Below are 12,288 nucleotides of genomic sequence, written 5' to 3' on the forward strand. Positions count from 1 at the left end.
TCATAACAATTCCAGTTCGCTTTATTTTCTAATACGAAACCGTCTGTAGAACAGTTGTTTTTTTTTTTCATTCTTATTGACGATTTCTCGAAACAGGGGCGTACTTGCTTTGACACTTCCTCCGTAACTTATGACGTTTAGTGATGACAGCTACACATCTGAGATTTGGCACAACTAGTTGCGATCATTCAAACGTTAATTCTTGAGCAATAGAGTTCATTTTATCTAATTTAACATCAATTATAATTTTGTCGTCGTCAGTTGCTTCTGCACGTTCGATTCCTTCGTTTGTAATGATTCTTATTACTTCGTGATAGGGGTGAGAATTGATTGATTGCCGTTATTCGCGTAGATTTATGCATCTTCAAGGTTGTTTTGATGGAGTGGCCCGTCAATTAAATAGTCGAGCGCTCACTACGTCTTGTGTATGATTGAGTGCAGTGATGCAGATTTACTTTGAAGATACGCTCTTGTAGAGCTCGTGATTTTTTTAGCTGTTTAGTTTTTTTTTATTATTTGTTTAATAAGCAATGAATTTCTCTTCTAGTCGTGTTGTTGTTTATGTCTATTCTCTATGTATTTATCGAAACCGTTCGTGCAACTGAAATGTGTCTGTGAATGTGCGATTTATTTGACGTACGTTTGAATTTGTTTGGAATGAAGTTTAAGAATTTGAATTACGAATGTTTACGTTTCATATTCTCATCGTAAAATATAATATTAAATTATTTGTCGATGTAGATATTTTTAGCTCCGATTCCCATTTAAACTTACTTTCAAAATTACATTTATAATTTATTTTATGATTATTTTTGTATAATCTATAAACCTCTTTCCTAAGTTTAATTTACACCAATTAAAACTTAGTTTTACTGTTCGAATGTAATAATATGAAGGACTATGTAATTAAAATTGATTTTACCCTAACGTAGATTATATGTCTAGCAATAGAATCATAGTGACTAAATGCAAATCAAACCGTGACGGAAGCGTATTTTTGTCATAATTTTATTATAATTTATGTCATAATTTTTGACTCATTAGACATCATTGGAACTAAACTTCATCGTAATAAAGTGTATAGTAGTGATAAATAATAAATTACTTATTTGTTACTATGATAAAATAGTATTTATAATATACTTATCTATCCGTCACATTCACAATCGAGTTATTCTAAACACAAACAGGGGAGAAAAATCGATGATAGGTATTGTCCAACCCACATCGACTTTGAGCTGTCAAGTTTGATTGAATCAACCGAGCGCCGGCCTCGGAGCCGTCAGACACGGCACCCACGGGCTTAAATTATATATTAATATTTGTTTTTAATTAAGTTATGAATATTTTATATTGATAAAGTATTTGTTATACTATAATTATGAATACAGAAGTCAATACAATAAAACTGCTCTAACCAGTTACCGTCAGAGGAAATGTTCTCTCTTTTGCAACGTTAGTCTTAGACAATTTTTTCTGCTTACATGAACTAGTTTTTTTTTTAGTCGTACGCATAATACTTATATCGGATTTTTAAAAGTGAAGTTAAGAAAAACTGATTAGAAGAAATTAATTAGGTTCTACTAATGTATAAAGTAGCTTATATTAGTAAAACTGTTTCAAATGTAATTATTTACCATTTACCAAAAAAAAACATCTGTCGAAACTTATTCACTTTACAAAATTACTACAGATATAAAATTTAATAAATAAGTCAAACAGTTGTAAGACCGTTATAGATTTTAACGAAATCAAATATAAATCGTTGCAAATGTATCTATTGTTGTTTTAAAATTATTACAAGAAAGGGTCCAAATGTCCGCAGATAACACAATGTTCCGCCACCCAGCGAGCGAGTCACGAGTTACTTTCTAGTTTAGCGTTATCTCAAATGATCGTAGAAGTGTTTTATTGTTATTTCGTTATAACTATTTCGCTGCTCGAGTTTTTATTCGATTATTTGTAATTAAAGGTAATTACGTTAAATAATTATTAAATAATTATTAAATACCTACTTTTGACGACGTGTTAGCGCAACGGCTTATGACAGTTCGATGCTCGCACATATATTTATAGAATATATACCATAGAGATGTTTGACGTGGTCTGGGTGTTTGTGCTTATGAATTGTGTTTTGGGACCCCCGACACAGGAGAAAAATCATAGTAGGTAGCTGTTGATCTAACACTCGGTCGTTCATTTATTTATGTGAAATACTTTGACAATTTTAAGCATAGATAGATTGCAAGATATGATCTTCCGTATGCTCTATATTATCTACCATTGCGTCCAAAATATCTTGCAATAAGTACGATAGCCATGTTGATATTACATTGTAAATTTCAAAGATTCTATAGTTTTATGACATAGACAAAAAAAAAATATTATGTAACCAACTTAAAATGTACAAAAGAGAATACAGTTATCGTTGAAAAATATTACTGAAGTCTCCTTTCCGCAGTGCAAAGTTGTTTTACCACTAACGTAATACCTAAAAGCAACATTAACACAATATAATTATGTATATTAAAACTCCACAGAGTAACGAAAAAACTAGACGCCTCTATCCCCAACAAAGGCTACGGGTAAATAAACCGGCGGACAAAGACGTCCGTCTGCGCGCGACATCTGAGCGACGTGTGTCGACCCCCCTCGCCCTCCGGGCCTCTACCCCGCCGGCCCCCCGCCCGATAATGATGTTAACTCGCCAGGACCTGCTTTGTCTCGATTTTGACCGTTAAGGATCTTGGTTAATAATGTTTATTCTTCGAAATTTGAAATTTTTTCGTCGTTTGAAAAGTTTCACAAGATTTTGATTTGGAAAATTTGCTGAACGTTTTATAGACTTTTAATATTATACTTATTATGCACGTCAAATTCATATCCTTAATATGCGACAAACCAAATAGGTATAAGATTGTGCATGGAATGTTTTTGTTTTATTTTGGTTATTTCTAATAGTGGTACCTATTAGGAAATAAAAATATAATGATATAAGTAAAACTTGATTATGTTTAAATACAATTAAAACTTATAACTCCTTCAAGAGACAAACATCATATACTGTTTTTCGTCTAATCTTTCAAATAATTGAACTAATTGAAAAGCAAATGTATAAAAAGATGAGTAGACGTGATCTAAATTTGATTGAAAGGAAATAAATTTATAGTTCTTAATTTTTTTCGACTTAACTATTTAACTTATCAAATCATAAAACAAAGCAATTTACACAAAACCCGTTCAACGTCATACAAATCAAGGTAAAAGTGAAATAGCAGCTCAGTATATTACAAAATGCCCACACGACGTTCCTTCAAATAAATACCGATCCAAGTTGAGTTCGCTCAGTAAATTGTCTTCAAGAGCTGACCGCCTCCCTCTCACCTAGGGGGTGCAGGGGCCCAGGGGGTGGGGGCTACCGTCTCCCCGTTCGTCTTGCTTATGACTGACAGGCGGACAGCTTGAGTGATTGAGAGTGACTCGAGGTATAATGCGCTCTGGCGAGATAGTACAATATCGCTTTGAAAGAACATAACTCCGTGACACTTCTGAAGCATTACTCGCTCTATGTATGTCTTACATACGGTAGCGTTTCCTTTGCATCGTAATAACGACAGAATGTATGAATTTACAATGTAATATGCAATATTATTACGAATTAAATTATGGCGTAGTGTAAAATTAGTTATTGTGAAATTTATTATATGTAAGTCTTAATTTTAATTTTGTTATCTGTTAAATGTATTTAAAAGGTGGTGAACATAATTTGTAACCCTTATATTTAAAATAAGGCTTTCGAGGAGCGACAGACTTAACAAAACTGTTTAGTAAATACTGTCATACAAAATAAAAATTTCTTAGAATTTAACAATTTCAAGCCTAGATTACAAGTGTTTTGATAAAATATGATTAATATTATAATTACTATGTCGTAATAGATACGACATAGTCGCTAATATTCTATTTTTTTTTAAATTCGACATTTAGTTCAAATTAGAATTTAGAATTTCTTCGAATTACGATTTTCGAATTTTTAAATCCTTCGAGATTCGATTTTCGAATTTTGTTTTTTTTTTGAATCGATTTTAATTTTTTTTCAGAACGGATAACGATTTCAATAAAATACGAGGTATTTTCAGACGTGTTATATTATCGGGTATTATTTGCAATTAATTCATCACAGGATACAAATCCTGCACGCAACATGTTATCCGTCACACGGACGGACAGGTAATTCTGAGCGTCAAGTCCTTTCATTATGGCGTATTATATTTTCTTTTTGTTATTATACGTCTTATAAAAGAATGTTGATGGTTTTTTTTTTAATTAGCGTTCTGTTTTGACATGGATAGCAGATGCATTCTAGTGTTTAGTTTAGTGTGTAACTTTTTTTACAAGAATATTTTAAATTCGTAACATATGTCTTAGACCAGAATTTTTAAATAAAAATGTCGTGGTCGATTATATTGTTGATTTGGTTTCGTTTTCATTATAATATATAAAATTATGAAATCAACATTATACTTTTAATTAAAAATGAATATGATGGGTTTCAATCTGCAAAAGTTTTACGTTAAGTTTAATATTTTCCGGATGTTGGTTAATCTGTGAGCCGATGCGCTTGAAATTACTCTTTTTTACTTATCCATATTTTGAAAATACGTCAGTCAAATGTGATCTGCGAAACATCCCACATTATTTTGTATTAGCGTCCCGCTTCAGATACGAAAGTACCAGGAGCACATGAGCCATTAAGAGTTCGTAAATTATTCAACACTTAACAGAACACGATGCAGTTGAATGAACTTTAAATATGTGCAATTAGGGTTAAAAATCGTTTGTAAAGATTGATATATAAAGTTGCAGAGCGTGGGAGTCCGACACGATGATCGTTCGACAATTTGATTCGGAATATATCGGTTAACTCGAGTTGTAAATAAGTGTCGTAGGTGGGTGCGTGTTCGATTCCCGACGACGTGCGGTGTTCCAGCTCAGTGTGTGGCTCAATAAAGTACGACTGTGCTGTGTTTAGACGTTTATATCGATGGAAATTTGCGACTTATCTAAATTTATTTTATTCGAGAAAACGGTGTACAAAGATAGAGTGAGATCTCTTGTCCTTTCTATATAAAGTATTACATCGGTATATAGAAAAATATATGCTTTTATATTGAAATAAATATTTAAAATGCGTGTTTTGTTAAAAATATACGACTATTATTGAGTGTAAAATATAAATAACCTACCCTGCGCGCGTTTTACGCCTTTTTTTCGGTCGTAACAACTCAGAAGCTTTGTGGGCTCATGCACCACACTTTGCTGAAGATCATGACATGATCAAATGCATAGTTTACGATTCTTTAAAGACCATACAGACAAACATTCATTTATATATATATAGATTAAACTGAATTTTAATTTATACATTTTATTATACGCAGATATAGTCAATTTGAAAGTCTGTTCAAAAATTCCAAAATAAAGTATTTATTTAGACTGTCGCGTCGTATTAAAATTGGATTAAATTAAATTTAAAAAAGACAATATTTCATATAAAAATTTGTCTATTTACTAATAAAATATTGCATAATAAACAAAGTACAATGACCTCGTACCGAAAATACTCGTAGACTAATTACGTCAACTGTCAATCATGACTTGATTGAATTAGGAGGTCGTGACGAGGTCGCCACTTCAATTGCATTAGGTTGCGTCACTGACAAGATTTTATTAAAAAAAAATACTTAATTTTTTATTTTGTCCATTTTTGTCTTTGTCTGATTCCTATTTGTATTATTTTTTTTTTTTTGTTTCTGGGACTCAATTTCTGATGAAGGATTTTATCCTATTGTGGGTCATTGAGTGTGATTGTCTGTTTAATAAAGATTATCTTTTATTTAATATTTCTAGGGTAAGTGATAAAATCAAAATCAAAATCAAAATATGGTTTATTGATCGAAAAAAAACCTTTCTATAATCAAATCATTTAATATGTTTAATTTTACGCTTTGATAATCTTGAATACAATAATAAATCGAATAATTATTTTATTGAAAAAACTTCTTTGTAGTAAGTAGTAGACCCTTATCGCCTAAGGTAGGTGTCCCGTAGGCTAAATGTAATCAATCAGGGGTCGCAAAGTCAACTCCATCGGCCGTCAAGGGTGTTTGTAGTAAATTGATTTTTACTACGCTTGGATGTAGGTACTATATGTGTGACTCATATCTGTTGGAATTCAACTAACAAGTTAAAACTTTATGCAATAAAATCATATACATATTGATGTGAGTAGGACAGGTTGTCTAGTAAATACATATACATATATAAAAATGAGCATGCGGCCCACGTGATGGGTAAGCGGTTACCATAGCCTAATTTAATTGAGGTATGGCACAGCAGGAATTTCCTGCTCAAAATATGGAGCAGCCCGACTGGGGCAGTACCTCGACCTTACAGAAGATCACAGCTAAATAATACTGTTTTCAAGCAGTATTGTGTTCCTGTTGGTGAGTAAGGTGACCAGAGCTCCTGGGGGGATTGGGGATTGGGTCGGCAACGCGCTTGCGATGCTTCTGGTGTTGCAGGTGTCTATAAGCTACGGTAATCGCTTACCTTCAGGTGAGCCGTACGCTTGTTTGCCGACCTAGTGACATAAAAAAAAGCCTATGAACGCTTGTACTCGTTGCACCAAAACCCTGACCCACCCGACGAGCTCGGTCCTCTTTGCTTGCCACATGAATATAATACTGTTTTTTGATCTTATACAAGGTACTTCGCCAGTCGGGCGTCCCAAGTTTTTGAACAGGATAATAATTCCTGTTGTGCCCAACCTCAATGAAAATTCACTACCAACATAACCTACAAAATATTGTCTTTTGACAAAAAAGCGATTACGTCGCTCTTAATAAGATTCAATTATGACTCTAAGCAAACCTCTGGTGTTTCTGTCAGCACATTAAGAAGACATTGAGCGACACACGTACGTACAAAAGAATTCTATTCATGTATAATCTCTTGATTGAATGATATTTATGAAGAAAGAAAACTTTATCGATGCTGTTGATTGATTTATATATCATTTATATTATCAGTTAATAGCCATACAAAGTACGGTGAAGAACAAAATAGTGTTATCTATATAGGTATATGTATATATAATTACATTGTAACTTTCCGCTGTCTGTACGCGAGAGATATTAAGAAAGAAATTTATAAAAAAGAGACTCAAATATGGCACCCAGTAGAATTTTCTCCTGTGTCCGGAAACATACATGAGTTTGCTCGCAAACGAAAAAAAACCGACTTCAATTACATCGACGAGTAGTACAACGTAGATCGACGAAAAAATAGTCAAGTAACTGCGCGTTATCAAAGATAACTCAAAAAGTAGTTATCAGATCTCAATAAAATTTATATGTAACCACATGACAAACATCAGCTTTCGATCAAATTAAAAATTATTAAAATCGGTACACCCAGTAAAAAGTTATTGCGGATTTTCAAGAAGTTCCCTCGATTTCTCTGAGATCCCATCATCAGATCCTGCTTTCCTTATCATGGTACTAAACTAGGGATATCTTCTTTCCAACAAAAAAAGAATTATCAAAATCGGTACATCCAGTAGAAAGTTATGTGGTATAATACAACGTAGGTCGACGAAAAAAGCGTCAAGTAAAAACGCATTATGAGATATAGCTCGAAAAGTAGTTGTTAGATCTCAAATAAATTTAAATGGGACCAATTGGCACACACCACCTTTCGATTACAAGAAAATTTGTCGAAATCGCTCCACCCAGTCAAAAGTTCTGATGTAACATACATAAAAAAAAAAAAAAAAAAAATACAGTCGAATTGAGAACCTCCTCCTTTTTTGGAAGTCGGTTAACAAAACACAAGTTTATCAGCCCAGACCACGACAAAAATCTATGACAATTACACGCCGATTATAATTATTTTTGTATCTATATTTAAAAAAAAGGATATATATAAAAAAAATATTATAAATAAAAATAAGAATTATTAAAATTACAGTACAATAAAAAAAAAAAAACAAACGTAATGATGTTGTAAATAAAAAAAAATTACATTCGATTCGTCGAAACAATTTACAGCACACGAAAATAGCATTTTAACCTAAATATGGCGCCTTATCGAACGTATCAAGGTGTTATCCGACGGTTGATGGCGATTATATTACCTAATGATTAATTATATTACGACACAATATCACTGTTCGTGCCGGATTTTGAATTTTACAGCGCCATCTAGTGAGCAAAATTGTAAGTCTCTTATCGCTGTAAATAAATTTGTGGTACGTTCAATAGTTTTGGCTCGATTTGAGAAAACGTCTAGGAACAAGAAGATTAAGTTTTTTATAAATAAATTGATGTAAAGATAAGGATTATCGTATTGCGAATTTGTCTTAATCGTTATCTTACTTTATAATGATTGATTTATTTACGTGTGGTCTTTGAATACACGTATCGTGGTACAAAGTCCGGTAATAATAATTACAAATATACTTAAGTACGATATGACTAAGACAATCAAAATGCAATTAGAGTTATTGGTAAAAATAGATTGTGTAGATTATAAAAATATTTTCGTCGATTTTTAAAGTGAATCGTAATCTTTAAAATTATTGTGATTTAAAACTTGTTGAAACGGAAATGCTTCACGATAAAGGAACAAGAGAAACACATAATTATCTAGATTTAAGTCAGAATGAGATAAAATACATTACACAGTATTTTATATTCTCGGTAAAAACGCGACTTTTCACGCTACTTTTCAGAAGTTTCACTTCTATTGTGTGTGAATAGCACACACACTATTTCTTTCCACATTTCACGTTCGCATTACCTAGAATATGATTTTTTCTGATCCTTCTACATGAAGAAAAAGGCCTAGCAGCGGGATGTTACAGGTTGAATCGGGATCGATAGTAGAATAATATTTAATATTGGGTGTTACAACAGCTTCGTGTCAATATCAAGAGTAAAATGTTACAATCATCATTATCACTTCAGCCTATCGTTGACCACTGCTGGACATAGGCCTTCACAAGTTCGCGTCAAAAATGGCGTGAACTCATGTGTTTTGCCCGTAGTCACCACGCTGGGCAGACGGGTTGGTGACCGCAGGGCTGGCTTTGTCGCATGTCAAATGTCACAATGTATAAGTAATATTGGCGATGCTCTTCACAACTGAAGCGAATCAATTATCTCTTTTCAAAGTTAATTTGTTATATTTTCTGCCGCGTCGTAATTTACTAGAAATTACAAAACCTAAGTAACTTAACAGATGTTAATATTGAAATATGACGACTGTATAATTTTTAAATTCTAAATTGATAATTTATTTTATTTATTATTTTTAATTATGTTCCAATATTGCTATTTATATCAATAAAACGGTTTGAACATAATAGGTTACATACACGATTGGACTCCGTATCCGTTGGCATTTTGAACAGTATTGTATTCTATGCTTTTTATTATATTTCATATTTATTTTCTCGTATATAACGATTCTTAATAAGTTTCATTACAAAAAAAAACAATAAAATTACATATATATCACATTATATATCTATGTAATTAAAACATGAAAAAATACGTAATTATCACACGTTTTAATCTATACACGTCGCCGCCACAGTATTCTCAGCTCCGCGCTGCGAGTGTAGTAATATTATTTCTAGTTATTATACGATAATATGAGCCGTCTGTCCGTCTGTGTTACTGTTGTGACGTGAGGAGACTTCCTGACGCGGGAGCAGGTGGGTTGGCTCGATTTACGAGAGGACAGCGGGGAATGTCGATAAATAATTATTTAACAATAAATAAATATATGAAAAATATGTTTTAATAAGATATTTTTAAAAATAATAAGTGTCCTGTACAATTAATATTTAAATATATTATACTAGGCTTAGAAACTCCGATAGCAATAATCTATGTTATATAAAACCGCTTAAAAAACTAAATCGAATTGAAAAGCTCCCGTTTTTGGAGTAGGTTAAAATGACTTTTTTTTTGTACCTATTGTAACACTATAGTGTTTAAGTAAGCCTGAAAGAAAATTCAATTTATTTAAATAGTTGTATTAGTCTAACAAACAGATACAATCGCGACACCGCATACACATATGCACGCATGTATCTTGACGTGTGTTTGTGTGTAGTAACATTAGATTACCTTCAGTCAATCCTTGATCTAACTACTATACTGTAGAATAGATTACATACTTCATGATTTGATGCGGCGTTTCTCGCCATTGATCAGCAATTTCAACAAATATAGTCTGCTAAAGGGATATGGAGATGAAGAACGTAACTGTGCTAAGTCGTGTGAAGAAGAAAGCGGAAGTTGTGTACGCGGTTAAGAAGAGAAAGCTTGAATACTTCGGCCACATTATGAGAAACTCTAAGTACCAGCTGCTTCGACTTATTATCCAGGGCAAGATCCAGGGCAAGCGCAGTGTGGGTCGTAGAAGAACATCGTGGCTAAAAAATCTACGCCAATGGTTTGGGAAAAGCACCCGTTCGTTATTCAGGGCTGCGGTATCAAGGATACAAGTTGCCAGAATGATCGCCGAACTTCGTGAGAAGATGGCACTTTAAGAAGAAGAAGAAGAAAGGGATATGCAATCGCTTCATTGAATCCTAATTGCTACTAATGTCATTAAAATATATATATATTTAAGAAGAAAAAAAATGAGATGTAGTTAGCCCGGTCAACTAGTTAATGGATAAGTTTATTGTAACACTAGCTGTGCCTCGCGATTTCGCCTGCCTTAAATTGAAAAAAAAAATAGCCAATAGTCTTCCTCGTTAAATGGCCTATCCAATACAAAAAGAATTTTTCAGTTCGAACCAGTCGTGCCTGAGTTTTGCGGACAAACAAACTTGTCAGCTTTATAATATTAGTATTTGCTCGCGAATATTCTTATATTTACTAGAAAACGTTTGGTTTTCACATATCTATCTGGTCGATAGGTACTCGCATGTGATAGAAACGGTTTTGCCGCGTAAATCCAGATTCCGCGGGAAAAGAAAGACATTATGTTGTTTCACAAACTCCTCTATCTTATACCTAATAACAGCCCCGTAAAAATCCGTTCAACCGTTTCGAAGATTAGCTCGGACAAATAGAAAGACAGACAGATGGACAAAAAATTTAAAATCGTTTGTGTCTTAGTATCGTGATAACAACTGGTTATTTTGAAATCACAGATAAACTCTCCAATTTTATATCAATTCATTGGCCTTAGTCCGTATGTTGTAGACGACTTAGACAGTGTCAGACAGACACTGTCGCCTAGGACACTTCAGGAAAACACAGAGTTGCCTAAGCTCTGCGCCACCCTCTCGACCTCACTGGCTAGGCCCACAGGAACGAAGAGTCGATACGTGTGGAGCCAGTTCGGCTGCAGGAGTCTTTCGCATTTTAGAGCTATGCCACGAATGCTTGACGGAGACCCATTCCGGGTTTCAAGTGAAGATTTCCCTCTCCAGGACCCTGATGATTTTGGGCCAGGTTTATCCCTCGGTCGCCTTTTACGACCCTCACGGAAACAAAGGAGGTGGTGCTATTGTGCTCAGCCGACACCACACGGCAAAATTTTATTTATACGTACGTATAAATACCCACCGATTTAATTTAATAACCCACTTGATTTTTCTATTAAAACATTCACGATACGAGCTTTCGTAATTATAATCACTTATTATTGTTCAAAAATTAAATTACAAAATGAAAATAAAAGCAATTCGCGTGTCAAGCGTGTCATTAAAACTAGACATTCTAGATATCGGCTTCAGGCTAAGCCGATAGCGGAGACTGACGCCTCTAAGAAGTCACTCGACTGACGCAAAGCTCTCTGACGCGCGTCCTCTTGCCGCCTCTTTCCTCCTCTTACCGCCTCTCGCTTCTTAATACCTCTAACCAGTACATAATTGAAAATATTTTTATAGAATTTATTAATATAATTAACAACAGTTCGTTATCATGGTCATAAAAAAATATTTAAAATTACATATATCTGTAATATGCGTCAGTGTAACAGAATATAAGGTTATCTATCTCAAGTCTCAATCAAATTTTAATCATCCACTACTTCAGATTGAATTATTTAAGTTAAAGTTGAAATAAAATTACAATATACAAACTAAATAATTCGTCCCATTTTTTTTAATATTATAACTAATTTTTATTTTCTATTTTTTAACCGACTTCCAAAAAAGGAGGAGGTTCTCAATTCGACTGTATTTTTTTTTTTTTTTTT

The 12,288-nt window shown here is 33.4% G+C and overlaps 1 long non-coding RNA gene across 1 annotated transcript; it reads left to right on the forward strand.

The window, feature by feature from the left end:
* The first annotated feature begins 407 nt into the window (after window positions 1–407).
* LOC123653935 lies at window positions 408–3,003 on the forward strand. The gene is made up of 2 exons (XR_006743158.1): window positions 408–636; window positions 2,541–3,003. It is a non-coding gene; the product is annotated as an uncharacterized LOC123653935 (long non-coding RNA).
* The last annotated feature ends 9,285 nt before the right edge of the window (window positions 3,004–12,288 follow it).

Source organism: Melitaea cinxia, chromosome 5, assembly GCF_905220565.1.
Source record: "Melitaea cinxia chromosome 5, ilMelCinx1.1, whole genome shotgun sequence".
In the NCBI taxonomy this organism is placed as follows: Eukaryota; Metazoa; Arthropoda; class Insecta; order Lepidoptera; family Nymphalidae; genus Melitaea; species Melitaea cinxia.